This window comes from Anopheles maculipalpis, chromosome 2RL (assembly GCF_943734695.1).
Source record: "Anopheles maculipalpis chromosome 2RL, idAnoMacuDA_375_x, whole genome shotgun sequence".
Taxonomy (NCBI): domain Eukaryota; kingdom Metazoa; phylum Arthropoda; class Insecta; order Diptera; family Culicidae; genus Anopheles; species Anopheles maculipalpis.
Window position 1 is genome coordinate 16,947,868 of NC_064871.1, and position 12,192 is coordinate 16,960,059.

The 12,192-nt window shown below is 47.2% G+C and overlaps 1 protein-coding gene across 2 annotated transcripts in view; it reads left to right on the top strand.

Moving 5' to 3' along the window:
• The window catches only part of LOC126556912 (translational regulator orb2), a 195,869-nt gene that overhangs the window by 145,912 nt on the left and 37,765 nt on the right, over positions 1 to 12,192 (top strand). The gene's annotated exons all lie outside the window — the stretch shown is intronic.

Here is a 12,192-nt window from a genome sequence, read left to right on the forward strand (position 1 = left end):
AAGGGTGTGTGCGAAAAAGTGAAATAAAAAAAAAGCATGTGCAAACAGTCCGGCTTTCCAGAGAACAATGGGCATTGAAATCTCACGACAGGATACGGTCCTACCACGGTTAGGAATAAAAATTCTGACAGCCCTCTTTTCGGACCCCCATCAGCAACGCTGTCCAGTTGTCCGTTTGCAGCAGTAAACAAACAAATTGAATCAACAAGCCCTTCGCTTCAAACCAGATTAAAACTAACTATTAGCCAGTTTTGTACACACAAGTGCTCAAGCCTGGGAACTTGTTCTGGGTGGGAGGAGGGTACGTTTGTCCCTTTGCCGCACAGATATTCCCGCATTCGAGACAAACGCGCATCTATGAATGCATGTACACGAGGTATTTGGGACGATTTGCAGCTGCTCGCGAAAAGAGATGTTTCTACGTTCCACGTACGAGCAAACCGATGGTAAACTAAGCAATAGGCTTATAAACTTCCGGTAGTTTCCAAAATTTTCCACTTCGGTTTTTTTTTTTCGGGGAATCGTTTTGTTTTGTCTCCCTTCCCCGGATGCTACTCAATATTGCGTCAACAACGACAGGCTGATTCGGGCATACATGCGAGCAGAACATCTTTCCCCGGAAGCGTTTGCTGTCTATATCGAGCGAAAGGGTGGAGTTTATACAATTTTAATTCCACCTAAAGGAGGTGTGTGTGTGTGTGTGTGTGTGTGTGTGTGTGTGTGTGTGTGTGTTTGGTACCAAATTCATTGCTATTGTTTTTTGTAAAATATCAGAATCAGAAAGGAAAATATCAGAATTTTATTTTTTTATTTTCAGTTTTTAAATATTTTATGCAGAAACTAACCAAACAGTTTTGTTCAAACAATATGTTTCAAAAAACAAGCAATGAAAAATAGCTTTTTTCATATACCTTATGGCATTAACGATGACCACAAACTGTCAAAAGCATCCGCGCTAAGCTTGCTTCATACAAATATCCCACCGTACCGCTCGAAAAGATAACTTATGTTTATGTTCCCTTTTTTTCTCTACTCTCTACTTCCAGGTAAGTGGACCAGCAGCATCTTCCGCATGTCAGCATCCATGTCAGTATACCTGCACACACTACAAGATAGCAAAAAGGATTTACTTGACCGAGCATATCCGAGCATAGTTGAACCATTGCCGCTAGATATACACCCACTTTTCGAGTCCGGGTGACCACCCCTCGCCCCTTCCCCCCTTGTAGGTGTGTAGCACTAAGTGAAATATGATACCGAGCAAATATCCTGCGGTCGTATTTTGATTAGAAAGATGCTACCCCCCAAACGACACGCAAGAAAATTGGTCCCCCTGTTGGTGTACACCATCGCAGTTTTCGCCGCCCCACACACACACACGGCGGTCTGTCTGACCATGATCCGATCCCACGTAATGCTCACTAACGCGCAACATACGCAGTCACCGAGTCCAGCGGTCAGATTAACACCGACTCGTCGCTCCCAATAATGATGTTCCAAGTAATGGTCGTAATCATGGGACATTATTATCCTCGCATCGTTACGTCCAAAGTTAAGCCAGAGCTGATCCTTGATGACACACGCTTCACTGAGTAGATCCCGCCCATGGATTTCACATTCTTTCTGCTTTCCCTCCTTTTTTTTGCGTCAATCCCTGCTGTCCCCTCTCTTATGCCGGCCTTCCCGCCACCGACAACCATGCGGCCAACCAAACGATGCGGATGGAAATCAGCTTTGTAATCGTCTTTGAATGCGTGACCTCAATGCCGACGTCCCTTGCGGGACCGAATGGTAGCCGGGAGAGAGGTTGAGATCACTACCGGCCGAGAAAAAGATCACCAGAAAGCACAGAATGGTGTTGGCCGATGAAAAAATGAAATAAAAACGGCAAGGAAAAATAATGAAGCAAGAGAAAAGTTGAGAAGATTTTGTTTGCGGAACTTTTACCACACGCCGCCACAAGTGCTTCGTTGCATCCCACCCTACCACCGCGTCGCGTCCAGCACCAATACTGGTCGGAAACATTTTGCAATTCAAACTTTGGCTCCCGCGTCCTGTGTCCTGCGGGCGTTGTAAGCTTCGGTCAACCGAACGGAACACGCATTTAAAAGGCGCACACACAGAGAGAAGTCCCGGGTACGCTGAACGCTCTGTGCTGCCCTTTCTTAGTTTTCCCTGCTTTAGATCGTAAGCCGTCGATTGCGTTTGGGACACGTGGTCGTTAGGCTACCTTCCGGGGCGAATACAGAAAGTTAGAAAAAAAAAGAAGCAGAAAATCAATGGGATAGCAAACGGGGAATAAAAAAGCATTCACACACCCACAGACTCTTACCACCCGTGTTCCATGGACACACAATTTTGCAAACGAAAAAGGTTGTCACGTTTATCCGCCTAACCGGTTGCATTTAGCCGGAAGGCAAACCTCGTAAGAACGTTTCACCGTATAACAGCGGGAACCGCAACCGTTTTCAGATGAAATCTTTTATTATCTTGCACACTTTTCATGCAACGGTCAAAGTTTTTTCGCGACCGCGAATCCGGTTTTAGAAAACAGACAGTGGGAAAACGTATGATTGGAACTGGTTTTCTGGCCTTCAATTCATTTGCACAGAAATCCCGCCACTCGCAGAAAACGGAGAATGCATCGGGACGGAGGATTTCAAATGTCAAAGGTAATGCACACCGGTGTGTCCTTGTTCACCATGGAACCCAGTGTAATAGTTTCTGTGTAAGCAACAGTTTCAGCAGCTCGCTTAATCGTCATTGCCATTCAACCACGTTGTAGGGTTGTGCACTGGCGTGGGATTGGGTTTCTTCCTTTCGCCGGCATTTGCCCGGTAGCATTTGCAAAAGGTTAATGATGAACAAATCGTACTCAGTGGCGTGAAAATGTGCTGCCACATAGGTGGCTTTGCTGCTTCCTCCGTCTCCGGCACTTGGGATCCGGTAACTAAACGTGAATGGGAAAATCATAAGGTGCCTCTGTGTGTGTGTGTGTGTCTGTGTATGGATTCCTGCACCCTGTTTGTCCGATGTGGCAAGATGAAGAGCATTCTCGAACGATGCTATAGATCAACCCATCGGCCGATCACATTCACCTTACTCGTATCCGGTCATGAACACATTGTTGCAGCTTTGTGCTGGTGTAGTCCATGCCACGGCCTGCCGTTCTTCTATTTCTTCTGCTTAAGCCGGCTCAACCATATCCGGGGTGAAACTTTTGAAACGCACCACAATTACGATTATTGCTATAGATGGTCCATCTGGAACGCTGCACTCAGAACGCAATCCTGCCAGAACGCACCCCCCCAACCAGGATGTCTCTGGTAAGTTTACTCTCCCACTGCATACATTGTACACCGAAACCGACAACAGTGACCTCGTGTCTGTTGACTGTTGCAATTGTACTGAAGGTCATCCGACAACGCCAGAGACCAGACCGGCGGATACAAATCTATCGAACTAGAAAATAAATGAATCCAACGTCTGGTTGTGTAGCCGGGCTGGTTTCACCAGACTAGTGGACGATACCTGGGATCGATTCTAACCATGAAAGAGCCTTCGAAAACATTCCTTTACCAGAGGAAGAAATCATTCCTATTTTAAGACGGATGGAATCTGTTTTTCCTGATTGTACAATTATTTAACTTTTACCACAATCCGTTTACATGCTAATTGAGCTCCCCTTTCCCCTCCGTGTACCGTCCTCTTTCAATGGTTTTGTGGCCTCAGTCAGATTCATGCAAGATTTAGCATACTAATTCAATGCCGTTTCGCTAATGATGCTTGATTTCTGCACCGCGCTGTTCGGCTATCGGGGTGCGCTGATGAGCGTTCATTTGAATGGTGGGGTAAGGCATTAAGAAGCCATATTTAATTCCATCAATTATGCTCAAGTACCAGCCCACGCCAAGACTTCAGCTTCACCCTTCCTCCAACTTAGCGTCTCTCCGAGCTTCTCATCGACATTAAGATATCTTGACGATGGAACTAACACACCATACGCATACGTACAGATGCCACGAGCTCTTGTTCCGGATGTTCTTTCTTCTGTGGAAGTTTTTCGCAGTTTTTTTTTTTTTTTTTGTTGCAACATCCCATCCTAATCACCTGAGAATGGGCCCATTCATTTCAGTTCGCACGCTAGCAGGTTTTACGGCAACCCTCCTCCCTCCCCCCCCCCCTCCCCCCTCCAGCAGATCCTTCCTAGAAAACCAACGCTAAACCACACTCCATTTATCGATTTGCCAACCATCATTATCTTTAATGGTGCACATTTCATCGAAACGAAAGTGAAAAACCGCACACGGTCTCGGGTACGTACCCGCGCTTGGCACCCAAGATGGTGGCTTACACCGTTGGACAAATGTCTGCTGTACCATTCTGCCAACCAACCAGCGTGGTAGCCCAGTTAACCCTGCGACCGAACGCCGTACGTAGCGAGCCGGAGCGGCTCAAGACGAACCGTACGACCATCATACCCTGGCTCTTGCGGTAGACATGATACGAAAATTGATACTCCTTTCAATCCTCATTATCATACCGAACGGAAAAAGAACACCGGCAGGCAGTTGGTTAAGGAAAGCAGGGGTGGTTGGAAACCCCCCCCCCCCCCTCCCGTTGGTGGATGAACCGTCGAGCGGTTCATGGTGGTGCGGGTTGCACTTCCGTCGGCTTTTACTATGATCCATCCGTCCGTCCGTTTGTCTGTTGGGTATCCGTTTGTGGCGTACGGCGAACGCGGTTTGTACCGTGGTTTCAACCCCGGTTCGTGACCCATTCTTACCAAAAGCCTCTACCTGGCAGTTCGACCTTCTGTCAAACGGACACTTGAATTATGCTGAGATTTAGACGGAGATCACCCGCACCATACAGCACTTGTGCCGTAGAGTAGGCGTGTGCAGGGAATCAACATCGATCGTCCGCCTGTCCCCGGTTCGAAAAAAAAGGGACGCACTTTAGCGGTGGAGTGTCTACTTGAGCACTAGCGGTAGAACAAGAGCAAAGAAAAAGTGAGCGAAAAAGGTTGATTCACCGCACCGCGTTTTGGGATGCCCGCTGGCGCAACGAACCATTGACTCGAGTGCGGGTTTAACCGGTTGGGGCCATTCAATGCGAAACACAGGCACCCCGGTTTGCTAGCGAGTACGCAGGTACGAGCACAGTAAATAAGTTATGATTTCATTCAGACTGATAAACATAAAAATAAATTATAATGCATATAATAGGGTAAAGGTACCGCCGCCACCAATGCCGAAGGTCGTCCCGTGGTCAATGGTTATGGATGCCACCACCGGCGGCGGTTATCTGAATGAGCTAAGTGAGTGCTTCTCGTAAGGATACCCTTACGAGACTGGAGCCTTCTTACCGTGAAGAGATTATCGAAGGATTTGTGCTGGAGTGCGAAGCATTACGAGATAGATTACACTAAAGGTACAATCGAGAGGGTTTTATGTTACGCTCTCTCTCTCTCTCTCTTCCTTCCATAGTTGAAACATAAATTTAAACAGTTTGCCGCTTCGTACTCGTAGTTATCCAATCGGAACTCGGTGTATTTGTTGCGTTGGTGTAATTTCAACGCAGATCCATTCTCTCGCCATCGATAAATGCACTTTCATTAAGCCTAATTGTGATAGCGTCATCATTCCCGTTGAAACGGGGGAAATGCAGCGTATATTCATGTTTTCCATCAGATATGCACCTATACCTTCCCCCCACACAGCATTCTTCGTACGAGCATGCCCCGAGTTGGCGTTAGCCAAGTCAGCCGTACCGTTGAATTATTCATACCAAAACTCTGGCGCCCAAACGCGAACCAGCACGCAAATCGTTTCCCGTTATCACCGACATTCCCGGGCGCATTTGAATAACTGTCTGCGATATGAAAACTTTTCGCTCATCCCCAACGAACCCAAACCCCATAAAACGGCTTGTTTCTTGCCATCTTACCATCCCGTTCCAGCTAAGTACACATACACACAAGCACAGTACGCAGAAACGATCCCGACGATCCCGGAGTCGGTACGTTTTTGGGGGAAAGAATTTGCCCACTTCCTTCAGCAACTGTGCGCAACTTATCCAACCGCACCAGTGTTTGCCATTGAAGCCCTTCCTTTACCACTGGGCTGCCCAGAGAGCTGGAGATACTTGAAATGACAACCGCTTTCATTTGAATAAAAATTTGCTACTCTTGTCGGCTCTGCGCGCCTTAAGTTGCAGCATCCGGAACTCATCATCATCGAGCTTTGAATCGGCTCTTGTCGCCCTCGGCACAACCCGGTTATCGATCCCGGACAGCCGGGGAGAAGCGAAACCGCCCGGGGAGAAAAAAAAGGCTACCCAAAATGACGCCATAACTCCGAATGGTGAAATTTCGCCTTTCCCGGGTAATTGAATTAATTTATCGGTACATTTTTCTACATCATGTACACCGACCTGTGACGACCGTGCGGGTCGGGTCGGTACTAACGCATGTCGTAATCCCGTAGGATAGTAGCAGTACAGCTGTAGCAGAGGTGGTTTCGGCATCACGAAATCCACACTCACCCGTACCGAAGGGCAACGGGATGCAATTACCGCCTGTATCGCGAACAAATGCGTCATCATGGAAGAGAGAGGGGGAAGAAATAAAAAGTGGAAAACACACACACACACACACACTTCCAAAGAATAGACAAAATCTTGCCGGAACAGGAAGCCGTCACAACTGTGACATCTCCCACTAGATCGTCACCGTGCGGTGGAAGGTGCGACTTTGCTGACGGTGTTGATGGTAAAGGAAGAAAGAAAGATTACATTATCTGATAACAGCGAAATGATCGGCCAACGAGTAATGTGTGGAAAGGGACTCAGGAAAAGAAAAAAAAGCAATGCTCTAACAAACTCTCCCAAGCACAACGAGGAACCAAAAAATAAAAAATCTCCAAGGAACCACACAATGCCGGGAACGCTGCCATCCGCAAGAGGGCCGAAGTAAAAGCATTTGCCAGCCGGTCCGGACGGATCAAAAGTTAATAGGATGACATTTACATATTATGCTCCGGCAGCCGGTGTTCTTCTGTTGTCATCTCGAGTCCTGTATTATTTTTTGTTCCTCCTCTAGGATTGCTCACGTCATCGAGAGTGTTCGCGAATTAAAATTTTCATCCCTCCCATGGAACGCGTTCCCGGTCTCTGTAAATTGCTGTGAGGAGAGTGTCAGAATCAGCGAGGTACGGGAAAACAGGTAGCAATGAATTCCATGAGCCTGGCACTTATTCACTACGTACACTCACTAACACACACACACAGTTTCCAATGGAAAACTGTCCCAGTACAGTGGCCAACTGTCTTACTGGCTTGTCCTTGCTATCCGATCCCAAGCAGGACGAACGAAGGGTCATGAGTTGTTCGTCGAATGCTGGTGCGACCAGCATCCGACATCCCATTGAAACAGAGCCAGTACGCTGCGCTGCAGCTACCGAAAGAGCGTTTGAAGTAAAATAAATTTTTGTTTGATTTTCCCTCCTCCTTGCACATAACAATCATTGCCAGCATGGCTCGAGCGAGAATGCCTCCAAATAGAAGAATGGATGGCTGCAAAGGCACACAGTAAAAGCAACCGTCCTACATAAAACGTGCGCCTTCGTGAATAACCCCCAAAACAAAAAAAACTACAACAGTAAACGAAAACGAAAAGATAGAACAAATTCCCTAGCACCTGGTGCTCTGAAGAAAGTTCGGCTTGAATGTCACCAAGATATGAGATCGCTCTCTGCTTGCCACGTGTTTTTTGCCACCTTTTTTATTGCTATTATAATTTTTGCTGATTCGAAAACGACTACCAACTGGATGGTTAGTCGGTAGAGCATTGTGCTCTTTTTGGGAAGCCAAAATCACACAGCAAACGGCGTGCGGCGTAAGCTAGGCGGAGGGTTTGTCTTCGGGAAATCCGGAAATTGTGCTGAATTGAGTCAATTTCAATTCCTTTTCCCCCGCAGGGCCGGTGATGACCGGTGGCTTGATCGGTCTTGTCACTGAAAGCTGGCACTTGTTACGTACTTACGACGACGACGAGCAAGCTTTTGTGAAGTAGAAAAAGAAAGCAAGCACATACATCTTTCTGCAGCAAGCATTCAATGATTAATAAATTGTTTGCCGAGATGAACTATTGGTTTCGTTAACGGCTTACGACGCGTACAGAAGCCTTCGTAAAGCACATACACACTTGGCTCGCTGGGGTATACATTCAGGGTATAGCGGGAAAAAAGGTACGGAACCGAGAGGCATATTTGTCTTTTCTGTCAGTAAACTAAGTAAAAAGCACAGCCATGCCATCAGTCAGGCTGCAAAGTGCGAGGACACGGTGTTGTAGAATGTTGCTCCGGAATGGTCATGAATCAAACCACGAAAAGTACGGCATATAATGGCAATCCGGTGTACGAACATCAATTACACACACACGCAGCCCACCAACGTGGTGTAATATGTTTCCTCGCACCAGCGGAGAATGCTCCTGGTAGTAGCCTTTACTACTAGTACCTCGAGGCTCAAACGTGCCACATAGCGCCACATTCGATTTCAAACAAATAGAAGCGAAAAAAAAACCAACACTTAAGGCAAATAAATTTTTGTGAAAATTTCCTAACCAACCACCAACCAAAACCGGCGCTGATGTCCCGTTCAAGATCATGTGGCATGCGTGTGGAAGGAAAGAGATGAAATGCACAGCAAAAAGCCAACAAAAAAAAAACGTTCCAAACGTTACCATATGTTAGGTGGTGCCAAAATAACACGTAAAATTCCATTTGCTTCATGCACATACACACTCTCCTCCTCCTACCCGAAAAGCCTCACCTGCCACACGATCCAGTCCCCTGTGAGCGGATCTCTTATTTTTATGTTGCCAATCAATTTCCGGAAACAGCGCTACGGATGACGCTATTTCGTTTCGTGCGCGATAAAAGAGTCATTGCTTGCAATCAGAGGTCGCACGCGCTAGCGAAAGCGTGGAAGCGTACCCCGATGGTAAGGTAAGAGGACATTTACATCGGGGTTTGGGTTTTGGAGAAAAATTTTGGAACCCAAATCGAGCCTTAGCTACGGTAGCTTACGGCTAAACCGACATGGCATGGAACGTTATGATGCCAGTACAATTTCGAGATTCAGGAAATCCATCGCTACATCGCTTTCGATTAAATGGTATTTCTTTATTTGGTCTTTTCACTTTAGTGTTATCACGTTACTGGGTATGGATGTGATAAATGATTCTTTTACTGATGCTAATACAGTACGACTTTCGGCACATAATAAGATCTCCCTTTCTAGCCATCGCTTTTTTTGTCGGACGTAGTACAAATTTATTAACATTTCATTTTCCTACCCTTAGGCGCAAATTACGCAAAAACAATTACCAGTTCCGAACAGCAGAATGCGGAACTTAATATACTTCCGGGGGGGTTTTTTTTACTACAAAATAAAACATTTGCCTCTCGTAAAATGCCTTCTTTGCCAAATAAAGTAAACCGGGAACCAGCGCCGTACGTGCCAGAATTTTGCTTAAAAACGCTTCACAGCCATCACCCCGAAAATTGTACAGCCTCGTTGGTACATTGGTTTAAGCAATGCGACCAGCGTTGTAACTTTTATGTTACACAGCCACACACACACACCATTGCGCCGTTCCGTTTTGTCTAGCGTTATCCAAGCGTGGGTGGAAAATAAAAAGATTTGCTGCGAAAATATTATCATTACCATATTTCACCGGCGCACAAGGCCAGCGCACACACACTGTGTTGACTGTGCTGATCGTTTTTGCTTGCTTCTTGGAGGCTGGTTTTATCCTTCCCCCCCCCCTCCCCTGGTCGGTAACACATTCTTCCCGCGAGTGATCCCGGAAGCTTGAGATGGTGTGGAAAATGCTTAACATTCTCCACCGCATCAACGAACGAATGGGCAAAATCCAATAGCTACGTACGCTCGCCGTTATAAAGTGCCCGCACCCGTGCAGGCTCTCTCCTGCACCTTCCCTGAAACGATTATATTTGGGCGAAAGGCTTCGCAACGGCTAACACGTTTCTCAATACATCTTGTTCCCGGGCCAGTTTCACACTTCACCGCCCCGGAAAAAACCACCCGGCAGCGTGCCATTCGCTGGTGAAGCTTTTGCTTTCTGGCATGCCGGTTTTTTTTTTATGTTTTATTTTATTTTCGAACGATATGCTAATAAGTTAACTTCCTTCCCGCGATGGTGGCTCCCTAGCACAATGCACATTCCCACCGTATATGCCCGCGTGTGTGTTTTTTTGTAAACTAGCGCCACAAACGAGCGCAATGAATGAAAGCAAAGCACCGGAAGCAGTAGCATTTGCACCGGTGTAAGAAAAACGGTGTAAAATATCACCTCTATAATCATATTTTCATTCGTGATTCTAACGCCTTCCGGTTTGCTGTGGTGGATCCAACGTTAGCAACCTGCTGGGGCGACCGGTGCAATCCGTTTGCATCCTGCTTCTGGTTCCGGAAGTGGAAAGGTTGAGTTCGGTTCGTTCGCGCGAACGACCGATACCTACCTACCAGAGGTATCACCCGACCGACACCGTTAACCGCAACGGCACAGCATCATTAACAGTGTCATCTCGGCGCCTTCATATGCGCCCCTCCTCGCCACGGCACGTCACGACACGGCACTCTTCCCCTTGAGCGAGGAATGAAAAGTTATGGAAAATTTGCGCTAAAAGACGCCGTAATTTCTGTAATAAAATTTGGCCAACCATTTTTCTTTGCCTGCGAACCTGCAGCGACCCTCTTCAGCAGCGCTCTCGTGCGCCACCCGTAACGGCATCATGATGATGATGCCGTCATGCTGCACTCGTTAAAGCGAGCGCATTTATTTACGCCACCACTTCCACTCCCCCGAGGCATTTCGCTTCAGCAGGAGGAGGGAGGGAGGGAGTGGCCAGTGGGCGCAAGGAGAAAAAGTTGGCTACCAAATTCTATGTTCCGATTTTCGGTGGCCTCGCGCACACGTGCATGATGGGTAGATTTGTTTTCTCTATGCGCTTTTCTTTTTCTGCTTGCGTTCTCTTCTGTGTGCCCTTGGGCTTCGATTTCATTGGCTTTGGTCGCTTTGGTTGGAAAATGTTCACGTACGGTTCCTGGAACAATCGACGGAGTGTGAACGGCGCAACACAGCCGAGGACAGACGCACGCGATACATAGATTCAACAAACAAGGATTTTCCGCTGATTCACATAAACTCCCCATACACCATATCGCCATAACCGAACTGACTCGAATGAGAAGAAGAATAAGAAACATGTTACAAGACGAGAGAGAGCAAGAGAAGACAGACAGAGAGATGGATCGAGCAACAAAAAAAAAAAAAGAGAACAAAAACAAACACCATACGCCGCCCGGGCCTGGGCTGCGCTATCCCATTTTGATTATGTTATTTCGGTAATCTTTCACCGCATCGAGGCAGAAAAATACGCTTAAGTGGAAAAATGGAGCCAACCGTCGTCTCGCTGCTGTTCCCCTCCCACGCTGGCACGTTTTCCCGCTCTTGCCCTCGCACTGCTTTAATGATCACAATTCAATTTAAACGTGCTGTAAGGATTTTCCGGCACTTTTCCTTCACTCGCTTCATCGTCGCGTGAAAAGCACTGGAGAAAATGAAATGAGCCCGGTTGGAAACCACATGCCCCATGCCGACCCGATTTCCCCCCGCAGGCCGTCGGGAGATGTCCTTCGGAAGCAGCATCATGCTCACGGTTGGAAGGAAACTGACGAGAGCATATAGCGGGCGCGCACGCTGCTGATGTTGATTAAAAATTTGCTGCTCCACTGAGTCTGCTAGCGGAACACCAACCCCTTTTCGCTTCCCCCCCCCCCCCCCCCCCACACACACACACACAAACACACGCACCGTTGAAACAAATCGGGTGGGCACACATTTGGCACATGGCGAGACAATTTCCTACCAGTCGATTTCAATCAATGGTAAGATGATCCGCGTGGGAGCGATGTAGAAAATGTTTATTACCAAACATCGCACCCTGCCCAGGGGCAGCTGTTTTTCTGGCGCTGCTGGTTGTTGCGTGAGAAAAACAAAAAAACATCAAGCTTTCACGAAAACAGGAAACACACACAGGGTACAGAATTCGATTCGGGTTCGAGATGAAAGTAAAGAGTTCGAGAGTACGCGCTTCATTT